Genomic DNA, 17,188 nt, shown 5'->3' with positions numbered 1-17,188 from the left:
GAACGGTGTGTGGGACACAGTGTATGGTACTATTATAATCAGGGACACAGTGTATGGTGCTATTATAGTTAGTGGTGCAGTGTATGGCGCTATTATATGTAGAGGTGTTGAGAATCTTATCTACGTTTATAGGTGCAGAAATGTTTTCAAAGTGAGAAGCTGAAGACATCTGAGCGGAAACTGCAGAAATGGGTCGTGGCCGGGAGAAATCCATCATAGAGGTCTGGACCGGAGGGAGAAGAAAAGAGAAAAATAACTAGAATCTGAGACGTCACCGATAAATCACTTAATGGAAATGTTTATTCTGTGTCTAATCAGTACTGTAGTCACTGTATGATCTGCAGCGAGATGATGGGTGGTATGATTTTTTTTTTTTGTGAAACAGCATCTCCCAGCATATCCTTACCATTGTTCGGGCCAAGCTGGGAGCTGTAGTTTTACGCCGTACAAACCTATATGGAAAGGGTTGTACTAAATTGAGTTGTATTTGTTCTGGTGTTGTATATAAGTATGAGCTTTGTTCTGGGACTGTATATAAGTACTGAGCTTTGTTCTGGTGCTGTATATATGTAGGAGCTTTGTTCTGGTGCTGTATATGTGTACTGACCTTGGTTCTGGGGCTGTATATATGTACTGAGCTTTGTTCTGGAGCTGTATTTATGTATTGAGCTTGGTTCTGGTTCTGTATTCATGTACCGAGCTTGGTTCTGATGCTGTATATATCTACTGAGCTTTGTTCTGGGGCTGTATTTATGTACTGAGCTTGATTCTGTGGCTGTATTTATGTATTGAGCTGGGTTCTGGTGCTGTATATATGTATTGAGCTTGGCTCTCATGCCATATAAATGTATGAGCTTGGTTATGGTACTGTATATATGTCAGAGCTTGGTTCTGGTGCTGTATATGTGTATGATCTTTGTTCTGGTGCTGTATTTATGTACTGAGCTTGGTTAAGATGCTTTATATATGTATGAGCTTCATTCTGGTGCTGTATTTATGTACTGAGCTTGGTTCTGGAGCCTTATATGTCAGAGCTTGGTTCTGGAGCTGTAATTATATAGGATATATTTATAATAACAAAATTGCAGGGCAGATGGAATTGTTTTCAATTCATTGTATATTTAATGGGAACCTGTCTGGAATTTTTAACCCCTTGATACCCCACCATGCGGTAATACATGACCTCACAATATTTCCAAACATTCCCCTGTATGAATGTATAAAATCAACTTTTATAACGGCGCACACTATCTGCTAATTATTCATTAAAGGGTCATGGGGCGGTGCCGCTATCCTGAAGAGTCACATAGTACCGCCTCCAGTGGGAGCTGTATAGCGCTATATATAGGGGGGACTTTATGGTGATATCTACAGGGGGCTGTATGGCACTATCTACAAGGGGGAGGTGGGGGCGCTGTCTACAAGTGGGGTGTCACACTGTCTACAGGCGGGGCTGTATAGCACTGTCTACAGGGGGGCTGTATGGCACTATCTATAAGGGGGGCTGCGTGTGGCACCTGGGGGGGGGGCCAGTCAAGAGTTTGCTATGGGACCCAGTCTTTCCTAGTTCTGCCCCTGCCACTGCCACAAACAAGACACCAGTATTATATATGGCACATGGTAGGTGGGGGCCCTGTTACAGATTTAGCATTGGGTCCCAGGAGATTCAAGTAACACATCTGAACCCATGGTTTTGGAATGGGATGCTAAACAAGCTCATATAGGTGTGAAGATCAGGTGTCCACATACGCTTGGCCAGATAGTGTATAACATTATGTCATTGCTCACTGGTGATTATGTGATACGTCCAGGTGTAACTTTTGGACTAGAACTGCAGCTCAAGTTGCCGTAAGCTTTTGCCCAGATAAATAATTGAAGAAAAGACTGATGTATGTTTTTACTTTTGTGTCCACTTCTGTGTTTGGCTAAAAAAAACTGAGCCAAAAACTGACACAAAAACTGCATCAAAACTGTGAGTGTGATACAGGCCTAAAGGGCTTTTTAGATTATTATTGTATTTTATTCTCAGGTTTTGGCTTAAAAATAGATGCAGAATCTGCAGAAAATATGCACTGTGGGAACGAGGCCTCAGGCCGGATTCACATATCACATATTTGTTGCAGATTTTTGTGCCAAAGCCAGAAGTTGTTTAAAAAAGAATGAGAAATATAAAGGAAGAAGTTATACTTCTCTATCCTCCTGGATCCACTTCTGGCTTAAAAATCTGCATGAAAATCTGCAACAAATACGCAATACGGCTGGGTTCCCACATGACGGATATGCTGCGTAAAAATCAAATTGTGGTGCGATTTTTTGGACGGAAAATTCCGCTGCGGAGGAAAGCCGTTCATACACACCCCCTCCCTCCTCTGACGTCCGCTTTGGTCTCCCTCGATGCCGTTTCAGGCCATGTGACACTGCAACCTGTGATTGGCTGCAGCGGTGACATGGGACACAACATCATCCCAGGAGGCCGGACTGCATGAAGAAGAAGGGCATTCTGGGTAAGTATGTTAATTTTTTTCTTCCGGCGTTGCGATTTCTGCAGCGTAAACGCTGTGATTATGCCGCAACAATCGCAAAGCTTGGCTTTCTGTTGCTGGTTTTGCATTCCCATTGAATTAAATGGGGAAAACCCACAATGGAAAATGAACAAAAAGGCAGCATAAATTGACATGCTGCGGAATAAAATTCCGCACCGCTGGTCAAGTTATTAACGTTTACGCTGCATTTTTTTTCCGCAGTGTGGGCATGAGATTTTCTAAAACTCATCCACTTTGCTGCTGCTGTAAGCTCTGCGGAATATCTGCACAGATATTTCGCAAAGTTTACACTACGTGGGAACCCGGCCTATGTGTATCCAGCCTAAAAAAAAAATCTTCTTCACACAAGGATTAACATTTCAACAGTTTCTTCTGCCTGCCACTATTCAATTGAATGAAAACTATTATAGCTACTATTACAACTCCCACAGAGGCTTGCCACATCTGAATGGTATTCTCTGCAGGTAAGTACTTATATTGGAGCATCAGATAGGTGGGTTTGCCACCAGTCTGGGAAAGCTAGGTGACAATCCTATATTATATTGCTTATACTTTCCCTCATTTATCAGTCTTGGTCATTGGAAAGGCCATATTATATCAACCGATAATTGTATAAATTGTAGTTATATTTTTCTGTTACATTCTGCAAGCTGTCTTTGTGCCTTTAAATATGAGACATCCACTAATGATGATGGAGAAGTTGTTTCATGGCTGACTGCTTTTATTTCAGTGCAGCATATGTTACCAAATAAGACTTCACCTTTACCTCATATACATTCTTTATATCAATTACATAGGAATGAAAGACAAATGGCACCAACGTTAATGTGATTTACCTTTCAATCCTGAGGAAGGGTAGGGGGCTGGGGGAGGTCTGCAGATCATCTCACCCATCTGAACCAGGCTTTCTGTTCGTGAGGGTGTAAACTGAGAAGCTTCTCACAAGAGATTCATAATGCCAAAGCTTCTGCAGTAATTTCATTATGTCTCATGTATTCATCCACAGAGTTATGGGTCACTGACCCAATTAATGTAAAGTTACAATCTTCATAAACTCATTTATTACTGTGGGGTAGTGACAGCCTCACATGAATCCTGACAGGTTATCAGTCACTCTGTGCCTGGCAAACCACAAGTGTCAGCACACAGCAGGCGGGTTCCCATCTTCGCTCCTAACGCTGGGTGACAGAAGGCCCAGATGAGCGCGAAGCCTGTAAACTACCCAGAGGTGGGGGAAATAAAAAGACAAATCTGGAAAAAATATACATAGTAAGCTCTTAGAAAGTCAATAGAAGCTTTCATTGTGTTTCCGCATATCATGCTGGCAGGTGAGTTGCCATATCGATTTCTGTCTAAGTATGATGGGATGTTATGGCATATCATAATCTCATATATCATTTTTATTAGACAGGATTATTTATTAGTGTATACTGGATGTCTAAAGAAGACCCTGCGCAGTCACTTTACTACAGATCTTTCCCAAAAACATCTAAAAAGAGAATCAGGCTAAAAAAAAACCTGGTCTTCAGCTTTTTCATTGGATGTCTCAGATTCTGGCCCTGGCCTTCAGATTGCTCAATGTTCATGCTTGATTTATGCCCTCGCCAGGGGCGTAACTAGGAAAGACTGGGCCCCATAGCAAACTTTTGACTGGGGCCCCCCCTCCCCTGGGTGTCACACAACCCCCCCCCCACCTTGTAGATAGTGCCTTTTTTACAGCCCCCCCTGTAGATAACGCCATACAGCCCCCCTCTGTAGATAGCGCCATACATCCCCCTGTAGAGAATGCCATACAGCCCCCCTGTAGATAACGCCATACAGCCCCCCTGCAGAGAACGCCATACAGCCCCCCCTGTAGGGAACGCCATACAGCTCCCCCCCCCTGTAGGGAACACCATACAGCCACCCCCCCTGTAGGGAATGCCATACAGCGTTCCCCCTCCTGTAGGGAACGCCATACAGCGTCCCCCCTCCCAAAAAAATGCGACCTACAGTGTGTCCAACAAAATACATGTATCCCCTATCCACAGGATCTCCACAGGATAGGGGATACATGAGTGATCGCTGGCAGCGATAGGGAGAACGGGGGACTGAAAGTCCCCTGAACTTCTCCATGACAAAACTCTGACTTCCGGCGTCTGCGCAGCTCAATTAAAATGAAAGGAGCGCTGGTCACGCATGCGCACAAGCACGACCGGCGCTCCATTAATTTCTACGGAGCTGCCGACACAGACCCCGGAAGTCCGAGGTTTGTGATGGAGAACTTCAGGGGACTTTCAGTCCCCCGTTCTCCCTATCGCTGCCAGCGATCACACATGTATCCCCTGTCCTGTGGAGATCCTTTGGAGAGGGGATACATGTCTTTTGCTCTATTTTGCGCCTTCAGGACCAGACACCGTTTAGCCATTTTTAGCAAGTGTTAGTTAAATGGCTATAACTTTTTTATTTGTTGGGCTAACGACGTGATTTTTGCGACGTTTTTTCCGTAGACAATGCAGGTTTCATTTTTTATCGTTTTTATACACACCTTTTTTGCTATTTTAGAATTTTTATTCATAAAGTTTGAAAATAATAGTAAAAAAATAAGCTTTTTTACATTTCAGCTATTTTTTTTTGGGTAATAACATAGTTTTACCCTAAAATAGATCTTTTATTTGTGATCGCCATTGTCTACCGTAAGTTTTTATATATTACATGTCTATATTAGGGTAATTGGGTCAGCGCTAGCGTTACAACAATGATTGGCAGGGGGGAACGTTTTTTTTTTGGGGTGGGTATTTTATGTGTATTTATTATTTAATTTTTTTTGCACTTTACTTTATTATTTTTTTATTACTATGGTCTGTCCCTCAAAGGTCAAAGAAGACCTTTGGGGAACTTTATATATATTTTTTCTTTCTTTTACACCATGTTTTTCCACTGTAACTGGGGCTGCACAGCAGCCCCAGTTACAGGGCAAATCAGCCCTCTCATAGTGACGATTGTCACTAACTGGGCTGTGCTGGGTCTAGTAAGACCCAGCAGCAGCAGCCTGCCACTAACGGCACCCGGCGATCATGTGACCAGTCACATGATCACCGGGAGGAATAGAGACAGCGCCGCTGCTGCTGTCTCTATTCCTGTACACAGCGCGCATTCAGCGCTGTGTACAAGTGATCAGAGAAGACAGAAGCAGTGAAAGCTGCTTCTATCCTCTCCTCAGGGTCCCCGGCAGTCACTGACAGCCGGAGACCCGACATTCCGCTGCCCGATCGCGCGGGCAGCAAGTTAAAACCCGAGCCGTAGAAAGTCTATGCCTCGGGTTTTAAGGACCCGTCCCTGACCGCTGGCCGTAAAAATACAGCCAGCGGTCGGGAACCAGTTAATGGCAGAGCGGGGAGATACCTCCCTGCTCTGCCGTAGTGTTCAGTGGCATCCCGCTGTAGCAGCCATAGCGGCTGCTAGCGGAGCCTCCGGCCATGGTGGGGGCCCGTGCCGGCGGGCGACACGGGCCCCCTCATGCCGCGGGCCCTGTAGCAGCCGCTACTGCTGCTACGGCGGTAGTTACGCCACTGGCCCTCGCCTTCAGAATATCCATTGATAATTCCTGACTTCTGCCACTGATCTTCAAGTTCTCCATTGTGTGATTTTGATTTCTGCCACTGGGCTTTAACCTCTTCTGGCCCAAGCTCATTTTGGCATTCAGGACCAGTCCCATTGTTTCAAATCTGACATGTCAATTTATGTGTTAAAAACTTTGGTTCCCACGCATTTAGCTATCCATCGATTCTGAGATTGTTTTCTCGTGACATATTGGACTTTTTGTTAGTGGAAAAAATTTGTCGATAAATTCATTGCTTATTTGTAAAAACCAAATTTTGGGAAAATGTGCAAAAATTATGATTTTTCTAAATTTAAATGTATCTGCTTGTAAAACAGATAGTAATATCACACAAAATAGTTACTAATTAACATTTCCCATATGTCTATTTTATGTTTGCATCATTTTTTTGAACGTGCTTTTATTTTTCTTGGATGTTACAAGGCTTAGAACTTTAGTAGCAATTTCTCACATTTTCAAATTCATTTGTAATAGATTTTTTCTGTAACACAGAAAGTTTTATAAGAGAAATGTAATGCAGTTTTTAGAAATATCCCACATGTGGCCCTAGCGTGCTAATGGATTGAAGCACAAGCCTCAAAAGCAAAGGAGCACCTAGTGGATTTTGGGGCCTCCTTTTATTTTAGAATATATTTTAGGCACCATGTCAGGTTTGAAGAGGTCTTGTAGTGCCAAAACAGTGGAAACCCCCCAAAAGTGACCCCATTTTGGAAGCGACACCCCTCAAGAAATTTTTATAACAGTATAGTTAGCATTTTGACCTCACAGTTTTTTTGCTAAATTTATTGGAATTAGTCTGTGAAGATGAAAATCTACTCTTTTTCTGGAAAAACATAGAATTTTACATTTTTTACAAGGAATAAAGGAGAAAAAGCACCCCAACATTTGTAAAGTAATTTCTCCAGATTACAGCAATACCCTATATGTGGTAATAAACTGCTGTTTAGACCCACGGCAGGGCTCAGAAGGGAAGGAGAGTCATTTGGATTTTGGAGTGCAGATTCTGCTGGAACGGTTTTCAGTGCCATGTCGCGTTTGCAATGCAGTGGAGGGACCAAAACAGTGGAAACCCCCTAAAAGTGATCTCACTTGGAAACTACACCCCTCAAGGAATATATCTAGGGGTATAGTGAGCATTTTGACCCCACAGTTTTTTGTAATGTCAGGGTAGGGAGACAGACAGGTGAGCCCTAATCTACCCGCCACTCAGTCCCTGCCTACTTGCACAGCCCATTCTAGGTGACAGCGTACAACTGGGCGATCGTCCCTACGTTCAATAAGTGCACGACAGAAAAACAGACAAGGGTACACAGAAGCTAAGGGAAATGGGGCAGTTGCCCACGGCAACACCGTGAGCAACAAGAGTAGTGAACGAGCCGAGTCAAACCAGGAGTGTACGAGGTACCAAACGCAGAGCAGGAGAGTAGTCAGTAAAGCCAGGGTCAATTTGAAGCAGAGGTCAATAGTACTAGCAGGAACAGCAGAGCCAGGAAACCAGACAGAATCACAGGCAAAGGAAGAGCAGGAAATGAAGGTATAAATAGACAGAGGGCGGGAGCTAGCTCCATCTGGCCAGGCTGTGATAGGTTCTCCCACTCCTCAGCCTACCAGCCTGAGTGGTAGCAGATCGAGTCACTCTATCAGACCTAGGAGCAGATGCAGACTGATTAACCACGGGCGTCGACACAGAAGCTGTGTCTGGCAGATCCTTTACAGTACCCCCCTTTTATGAGGGGCCACTGGACCCTTCCTAGGTGGACCTGGCTTATTGGGGAACCGAAGATGGAACAACCTGAGCAATACCCCAGCGTGAACATCCCGGGCGGGTACCTAAGTCCTCTCCTCAGGCTCGTATCCTCTCCAATGGACCAGGTACTGGAGGGAGCCATGGACCATCCTGCTATCCACAATCTTGGCCACCTCGAATTCTACCCCTTCAGGGGTGAGAACAGGGACCGGAGGTTTCCTCGAGGTAGCCAAGGACGGGGAGCAGCATTTCAGGAGGGAGGCATGAAACACGTTGCGTATTTGAAAAGACGGGGGTAAGTCCAGCAGGAAGGAGACAGGGTTAAGGACCTCAATGACCTTGCACGGCCCTATATAACGGGGAGCAAATTTTTTGGACGGAACTTTAAGACGCAAATTTTTTGAAGATAGCAACACCAGATCCACGACCACAAACAAGGGGTTAACAGAACATCTTCTGTCTGTCTGAGTCTTTTGTATGCTCTGGGATGCCTCTAGGTTCTTCTGAACCTGGGCCCAGACTGTGCACAGTTCCCGATGAACTACATCTACCTCGGGATTGTTGGAACCACCAGGTGAAATGGAGGAGAACAGTGGATTAAACCCAAAATTACAGAAAAAGGGGGAGACCCCTGACGAGTTACTGACCCAGTTATTAAGGGAAAATTTGGGGAATGGGCAAAGAACATAGTAAGCCCGCTCGTCGGGACCTGGGAGTCTTGGACCTAACACAAATTTCACAAGCGGCGACGTAGGCCTTAACGTCTTTAGGCAACCCAGGCCACCAATAGTTTCCAGCAATGAGGTGCTTCGTACCCAGGATGCCTGGGTGTCCATATAGTGCAGAGTCATGATTTTCCCTGAGTACCCTTAGCCGGAATTGCAGGGGAACAAACAGCTTGTTCTCAGGAAGGTTCCTGGGAGCTGAACCTTGATCAGGCCCCTTTTTCGGAGACTAAGTCAGAATCAACAGAGGATATGATTATACCTGGGGGCAAAACACAAGCAGGATCTTCCTCCGAAGGAGGGCTGGCCATGAAGCTATGCGACAGTACATCAGCTTTAATATTTTTATTCCCAGCCCTATAGATGACCACAAAGTTCAATCTAGTAAAAAAACAACACCCATCGAGCTTGTCTCGGATTTAGCCTCCGGGCAGATTCTAGGAAAGCCAGATTCTTGTGGTCGGTAAGGACAGTTACCTGGTGCCTAGCCCCCTCCAAGAAGTGGCGCCACTCTTCAAATGCCCATTTAATGGCTAAGAGTTTGCGGTTGCCCACGTCATAGTTACTCTCAGTGGGCGAGAACTTCCTGGAGAAGTAGGCACAGGGACGGAGATGGGTGAGGGACCTGGTACCGTGGGACAAGACAGCACCCACTCCCACATCGGAGGCGTCACCCTCCACAATGAATGGCTCCATTTGGTTAGGCTGAATCAGCACTGGGACAGAGATAAAGCACTTCTTAAGGACCTCAAAAGCCTGGATAGCCTCAGGAGGCCAGTGGAGGAGATCAGCACCTTTGTGAGTAAGATCCGTAAGAGGCTTAGCGATGACCGAGAAGTTAGCAATAAATCTCCTGTAATAATTAGCAAACCCCAGGAAGCACTGTAGCGTCTTCAGGGAGGCAGGTTGGACCCATTCAGCCACAGCCTGAACCTTGGCAGGGTCCATGCGGAATTCATTAGGAGTGAGGATTTGACCCAAAAATTGTATTTCCTGCACCCCAAACACACATTTTTCGAATTTAGCAAAGAGTTTGTTTTCCCGAAGGGCCTGGAGCACCTTCCTGACATGCTCAATGTGGGAGGACCAGTCATTGTTAAACACAAGTATGTCATCAAGGTACACTACAAGAAATACCCCCAGGTAGTCTCTTAAAATCTCATTTATGAATTTCTGGAAGACCGCGGGAGCATTACACAATCCAAATGGCATGACGAGGTATTCGAAATGACCTTCGGGCGTGTTAAACGCAGTCTTCCACTCATCCCCTTCTCTGATTCGGATAAGGTTATAAGCCCCCTGAAGATCAAACTTAGAGAACCATTGGGCCCCATGAACCTGATTGAAGAGATCAGGAATCAAAGGAAGGGGATACTGGTTCCTTACAGTGACCTTATTCAAGTTTCAGTAATCGATGCACGGCCTAAGACCACCATCCTTCTTCCCTACGAAGAAAAAGCCAGCACCTACCGGAGAAGTAGAGGGGTGAATGTAACCCTTGGCCAGGCTTTCCTGGATATATTCTCTCATGGCCTCACGTTCGGGACAAGGGAGATTAAAAATCCTAACCTTATAGAGTTTAGCTCCTGGTACCAAATCGATTGCGCAATCGTATTCTCTATGAGGAGGTAACACTTCGGAGGCCTTTTTAGAAAAAACATCAGCGAAGTCCTGAATAAACTCAGGTAGCGTGTTCACCTCCTCAGGGAGAGAAATAAAATTAACAGAAAAACACGACGTCATGCATTCATTACCCCATTTGGTAAGATCCCCAGTATTCCAGTTAAACGTGGGATTATGCATCTGCAACCAGGGAAGGCCTAAAACCAAATCAGATGATAATCCCTGCATCACCAGTACAGAGCACTGCTCCAAATGAATGGAGCCAACAATGAGTTCAAAAACAGGGGTATGCTCCGTAAAATAACCATTAGCAAGTGGAGTGGATTCGATACCCACTACCGAGACAGGTTTAGGCAAATCAATTAATGGCATAGCTAGAGACATTGCAAATTCCACAGACATAATATTAGCAGAAGACCCTGAATCCACGAAGGCACTGCCGGTGGCAAACCTAACCTCAAAAGAGACCTGAAAGGGAAGCAAGATCTTATTAGGTTTCATATTTACGGGAAATACCTGTGCGCCCAAGCGACCTCCCCGATGGTCACTTAGGCGCGGAAGTTTTACGGCAGCTTATTCATACGCCTTGGACAGTTGTTCTCTTGATGCTTGTCATCCCCACAGTAGAAGCAGAGACCATTCTTCCTTGCATTGGTTCATCCGAGATTCCCGTGGAAGAACGAAGCAACGGAACCTCGGGAGCCATCATGGGGCAGCCAGAGGAGAAGGCACAAAAACGTTCAAGTCGTCGTTCCCTGAGACGTCGGTCAAGACGTACCGCTAAAGCCATAACCTGATCTAGAGAGTCAGAAGAGGGATAGCTAACTAAAAGGTCTTTCAGGGCGTTCAACAGACCCAATCTAAACTGGCACCTCAAGGTAGGGTCATTCCACCGAGAAACTACGCACCACTTCCTAAAGTCAGAACAGTACTCCTCAACGGGTCTCTTACCCTGACGTAAGGTCACCAGCTGACTCTCGGCAAAGGCAGTCTTGTCAGTCTCGTCATAGATGAGCCCGAGAGCAGAAAAAAAAGGTCAACGGAGGAAAGTTCAGGGGCGTCAGGAGCCAAGGAGAAGGCCCATTCCTGGGGGCCGTCCTGGAGCCGGGACTTAATTATACCCCCTCGCTGGCTCTCAGAACCTGAGGAGTGGGGTCTTAATCGGAAATGGAGCCTACAACTCACCCGATAGGAGAAAAAAGTCTTCTGGTCCCCTGAGAACCGGTCAGGCAACTTGAGGTGGGGTTCAAGAGGTGAGGTGGAGGGCATTACCTGGTTAGCATCACGCTGGTTGCCCTTCTGAGCCAGGGCTTGGACCTGTAGGGAGAGACCCTGCATTTGCTGAGCCAGGGTCTCAAGGGGGTCCATAGTTGTGTAGGAACAAGAGTAGAAAAGGTATATGGGCCTGTGATTATGTAATGTCGGGGTAGGGAGACAGACAGGTGAGCCCTAATCTACCTGCCACTCAGTCCCTGCCTACTTGCACAGCCCGTCCTAGGCGACGGCGTACAACTGTGCGACGGTCCCTACGCTCAATAAGTGCACGACAGAGAAACAGACAAGGGTACACAGAAGCTAAGGGAAATGGGGCAGTTGCCCATGGCAACACCGTGAGCAACAAGAGTAGTGAACGAGCCGAGTCAAACCAGGAGTGTACGAGGTACCAAACGCAGAGCAGGAGAGTAGTCAGTAAAGCCAGGGTCAATTTGAAGCAGAGGTCAATAATACTAGCAGGAACAGCAGAGCCAGGAAACCAGACAGAATTACAGGCAAAGGAAGAGCAGGAAATGAAGGTATAAATAGACCGAGGGCGGGAGCTAGCTCCGTCTGGCCAGGCTGTGATAGGTTCTCCCACTCCTCAGCCTACCAGCCTGAGTGGTAGCAGACCTAGGAGCAGATGCAGACTGATTAAACACGGGCGTCGTCACAGAAGCTGTGTCTGGCAGATCCTTTACATTTTTTTTTTCTAAATTTATTGGAATTAGTCTGTGAAGAGGAAAATCTACTTTTTTTCTGAAAAAACATAGAATTTTCTAATTTTTACAAGGAATAAAGCAGAAAAAGCACCCCAACATTTGTAAAGCTATTTTTCCCAAGTACAGCAATACCCCATATGTGGTCATAAACTTCTGTTTGGACACACGGCAGGAGCGCTACTTGACATGCAGACTTTGCTTTATTGGTTTTAAGGCGCCATGTCACATTTGCAGAGCCCCTGAGGTACCATTACAGTAGGAACTCCTGAGAAGTGACTCCATTTTGCAAACTACACCCCTCAGAGCATTCATCTAGGTGTGCAGTGAGTATTTTGATCCCACAGGTGTTTAGTAGATTTTATTAGAATTAGTAAGTGAAAATTAAAAATTAAATTTTTTCTTAAGATATGTAGATTTAGCTCCTATTTTTTTATTCTCACGTGGGGTAACAGCTGAAAAATCACCACACAATTTGTTACTTAATTTCACCCAAGTATGGCAATACCACATGTGTGGCCCTAAACTGCTGTTTGGGCACATAATAGAGCTCAAAATAGAAGGAGCGCCATTTTGGCTTTTAGAGCGCAGATTTTGCTGGATTGGTGTACAGGTGCCATGTCATATTGACCTCAGGTTGTGGGTTCACAGCAACAGCTTCCAAATGCAAATGCCACACCTGGAATCAACTCCAGACCTTTTACCTGCTTAATTGAAGATGATGGATTAACGAGAAAATAGTCCATGCAGCCAGGTAAATAGCTTTTAAGATAATTGTCCAACTACCTTTGATCCCTTGAAAAAGAGGCAGCTACATATTAAAGAGCTGTAATTCCTAAACCCTTCCTCAAATTAGGATGTGAATGTCACGGCGCGGGGTGTGGACCCACTGAAAAAGAAAAGGTGAAATCAGATCGGTTGTAAGAAATTGCTCCACTTTTCCTTCGCACCAGTTTTGATACATTTCCCCAATTCTGTCCCCTACCGTGAATGAGGAAGAAGAGTTCAATATAAATATACAATAGCCATCCTGTAACTCAGCATATGAGAATGGCAGGTGCAGCAGTGTGATAATTGTGTCATCATCTTATCTAGGCCTACCAGCATACATATTATAAATGATAATTTAATGACTGACACAATAGATTTATACACAAGAGGCAGCACCAATAAAAGGTGAAAGGCCACAAGCTTACTGTCATGGCTGTAGGGTATGTGGACCCATTAGGCCGCTCCTCCGTAGCGGAAAAGCAGCTGGCCAAACAACAGTCAATAACAGTCTCACGGATATGAGTACCTGGGTAGATGATTAGGCAGATACTTGGTGAAGCAGACACTTAGCTCAGATGATGTTGGTGTAGCAGTAGATACTAGACTTGTCAGATGGCACCAGATGTGGCAGATGGCACCAGACGTGGTGGATTGCACCAGACTTGGCGGATTGCACCAGACATGGCAGATGACACCAGACGTGGCGGATGACAACAGACATGGCAGATGAGGCACACACGACTCCAACAATAGGCTTAGGCTCAGGAACGAACACAGCAACAGGATACAGCATACGGGAAGCAGGATACGGAAACTCTTGGAACAGGATACAACTAAAGGATCATTTTCATAGACGAACACATGAATACAAACAATGCTCAGGCAAGGAGAGGAAGGGCAGAGCCCTTTTTAAAGACCAGGTTGTAACGGGGTTGGCTAGGAAACGTTAGACAGGTGTGCGCACTGGCCCTTTAAGACCGGGAGTGAGCACGCGCGCGCACCCTACAGGACACACCAGAGAGCTGCAGCCGCGTGTGTCATCGTCTCCAGGGAGGTAGACGCCGGAATGAAGACACAGTCCTGCGGTCGCGGCTGCCGGTAAGTGGGACGTGCCGGTGGTTAGCGACTGCGAACATAACACTTACAATCCACAAGAATGGGCCCCATACTAATAAATTAAGATATAGAAAATGTATTAAGCGCATATGCATCCTAGTGGACCCAACATTCGATACAGTTTGTACAGGTTTAGGGTGGCTTACTAGAGAACTGGAGGCGCTGAAACAGTAATGGGCACTAATGCCCGTGCAGAAGATAACTACATTTGTAACTAACTTTGGAGCCAAATACCTGCCACTATGGTCTATTTCAAATAGGGTGTTATTCTCAAATAATTTATTAGACCGAGGTGCCACGTGCGCAATCAGAACAACAAATATTACTATGCGATTAATAGTGCACGTTCACATGTTCTGCAATAATGACTTGCCCTGGTGGGTCCAAGGAACCTAAGTCTAACACTGGTTCTGCGTAAACCTCATGGACACCTAGTAAACAGCTCCACTAAATTACACCCAATCAGTTATTAGCATAAAAATGGCCCTTCCTAGGACATCTACTAATCTGTAAATACTTCAGTACATTGTTGTTGTGACAGTCGAAGTACTGTTGTTCACTTCATCACAGCACGGTCATTGCATTGATCACACGTCTTGTCCGCTGACAGTCAATCTATAGAACACAATATTGTTAGAAGGTAGACATCTGTCAATCCTCGTCCTTGAATATCTGAAAGAGACTTTGTTGCTTGAGTGACTGCTTTAAAGAGCACAGAAGACAGAAGTCGTGCACTGACTGAAAGCCAGTTATAATATATTGATTGAGGATTACCTTTTGTATGTAACCAGCCCTTCGCTCAGAATGTCAGACAGACTCTGGAGAGTGTAAACATATGTTCTATCCACACTTTCCCAGCTTGTTTCTGTCAATAACATTTGTAGACTTGTGTTTAAAGAGCAAGTAAAACGACTAATAGCTATAAATATCTTAAAACCCTTTGTGTTACTGAGCTAAATTATATCGACAACATGGTGGCTGGAACTGTTGCTTTTGCAGGCTAGGGTCATGGGTTTGTATCCAACCAAGGCTACATCTGAACTTATGATCCGCTTGTTTGCATCAGTTTCCACCAGGTATTATTGTTTTCTCCCACATTCCAAAATCCTGCGAAAGGGGTTGTCTCATTATGACTGCCCCGGGCAGCGATCACCTCTCCCATATGGGAACAGAAGAGTGCAGAGCATAAAGCCCTATCCAGACTCTTGTAGGAAAGATGGGTGGTATAACCCTCAGGCCATGTCTCATCTCACATATTTGCTAATGTTAAAGATATCATGATAAGGTTTAGCCCTTTACAAATATTCCGTATTCCACAGTATGTACACTATATGGCCAAAGAATGTGGGCACCTGACCATTACACCTATATGAGCTTGTTGGACATCTCATTCCAAAACTATAGGTGTATAATTGGACCCCCTTTTGCAGCTATAATAGCCTCCACTCTTCTAAGAAGGCTTTCCACAGAATTTTAGAAAAATATTGTGGAAATTTGTGCCCATTTAGGGTAAAGAGCTTTTGAAAGCTCAGGCATTGATATTGGACAAGACGGTCTGGCCCACATTCAGCATTCCCAAAGGTGTTTGATAGGGCTGATGTCAGGGCTCTGTGGTAACTCGAGTTCCTCCACACCAGACTTATCAAACCATGTCTTTATGAACCTCGCTTTGCGCACAGGGGCACAGTCTAGCATAAGATGGGCACTCTCTGACTGCAGGAACAGGTTAAGAAGGGGTTAAAAATTGGTGTGTGTGCAGGCCCAGCTTTCTGGTTGTGTTCGATGACAGCACAGTGTTTGCCTTTTAGGGGGCACCACTGTACCAACAGCATCCTCAGGGGGTTCAGTGGCATTTAAGCGACCAAGCACCTGCTGGCTCTTTAATGAGTGCCACTGTAGGTTCCTTGGAATCTGCCGGTTTAAACATGAATGCTCCATTTGTGATGGGGGCATTCAGTCTCTAAATCCATTCTCAAGAAGAACCCTCTGAGTGTCAGGTGAGACTAAGGACTTTGGTGAATGATCTCGCGATGAGCCGTGGCTTGCACTGTATAGTTAGAGTACGCAGCTGCTTTTACAGTAGGTTTCTCAAAAGTTTTTTTCATACCATTGACATTGAGTTGGTGCACATATTTGTACAAAAATTTGAAGATTGCAGTAGACAGTCAACAACTATTGAGGGACAAGATTACTAAGGAAGTTGGATTGGGGTGGATTGCGGGCCCTTCCAGTCATCCTCCTTTCTCTAACCTCTGTGCTTCTCCTTTAGGTGTCATGCCCAAAATGGAACCTGGGATGTTTCGCCTCATTGAACTCCTGTCCCATTCTAAAGGGCTGTTGATGAATGGCGAGATTTCTCTGAAGGAAGCCTCAGTTTCCTATGTCTCTTTGATAGGGCAGTAAGATTGGTTTACGCAGGGGCGTAAGTAGGAAAGACTGGGCCCCATAGCAAACTTTTGACTGCCCCCCCTGGGTGCCACAAACAGCCCCCCTGTAGATAGTGCTCCCCCATAAGTTCTGCCAGACAGCCCCCCTATAGACAGTGCTATACAGCCCCCCTGTAGACAGTGTAACACCCCCCTTGTAGACAGTGCCATGCAGCCCTGCCTGTAGATACTGCCATACAGCCCCCCTGTAGATATCGCCACACAACCCCCCACTGTAGATAGTGCCATACGGCCCCCCCCATAGATAGCACCATACAGCCCCCACCCGTAGATAGCCCATACAGCCCCCTATAGATAGGGCCATACAGCCCCCCTATAGATAGTGCCATACAGCCCCCCTAGAGATACTGCCATACAGCCCCCCTGTAGATACTGCCATACAGCCCCCGCCTGTAGATAGTGCCCTCAAACACATAAAACAAAAAAACGTTATACTCACCTAGGTCCCGTTTCCGTGACGGACGGAGCTTCTACACAAGCCTCCTCAACACCAGCGGGATTCTTGAGTAGACCGGCGTGATCCAGTGACTTCATCACTCCGGCTTGCACAGGGATCCCATCCCTGCGCCTGATAGGTTGCATGCCGTACGGCTTGTAGCCAATGGCAGAACAGGGAGATACCTCCCTGCTCTGTCATAGTGT

This window comes from Rhinoderma darwinii, chromosome 3 (genome assembly GCF_050947455.1).
Source record: "Rhinoderma darwinii isolate aRhiDar2 chromosome 3, aRhiDar2.hap1, whole genome shotgun sequence".
Classification (NCBI taxonomy): Eukaryota; Metazoa; Chordata; class Amphibia; order Anura; family Rhinodermatidae; genus Rhinoderma; species Rhinoderma darwinii.
Note: the sequence above shows the minus strand (reverse complement) of the source record.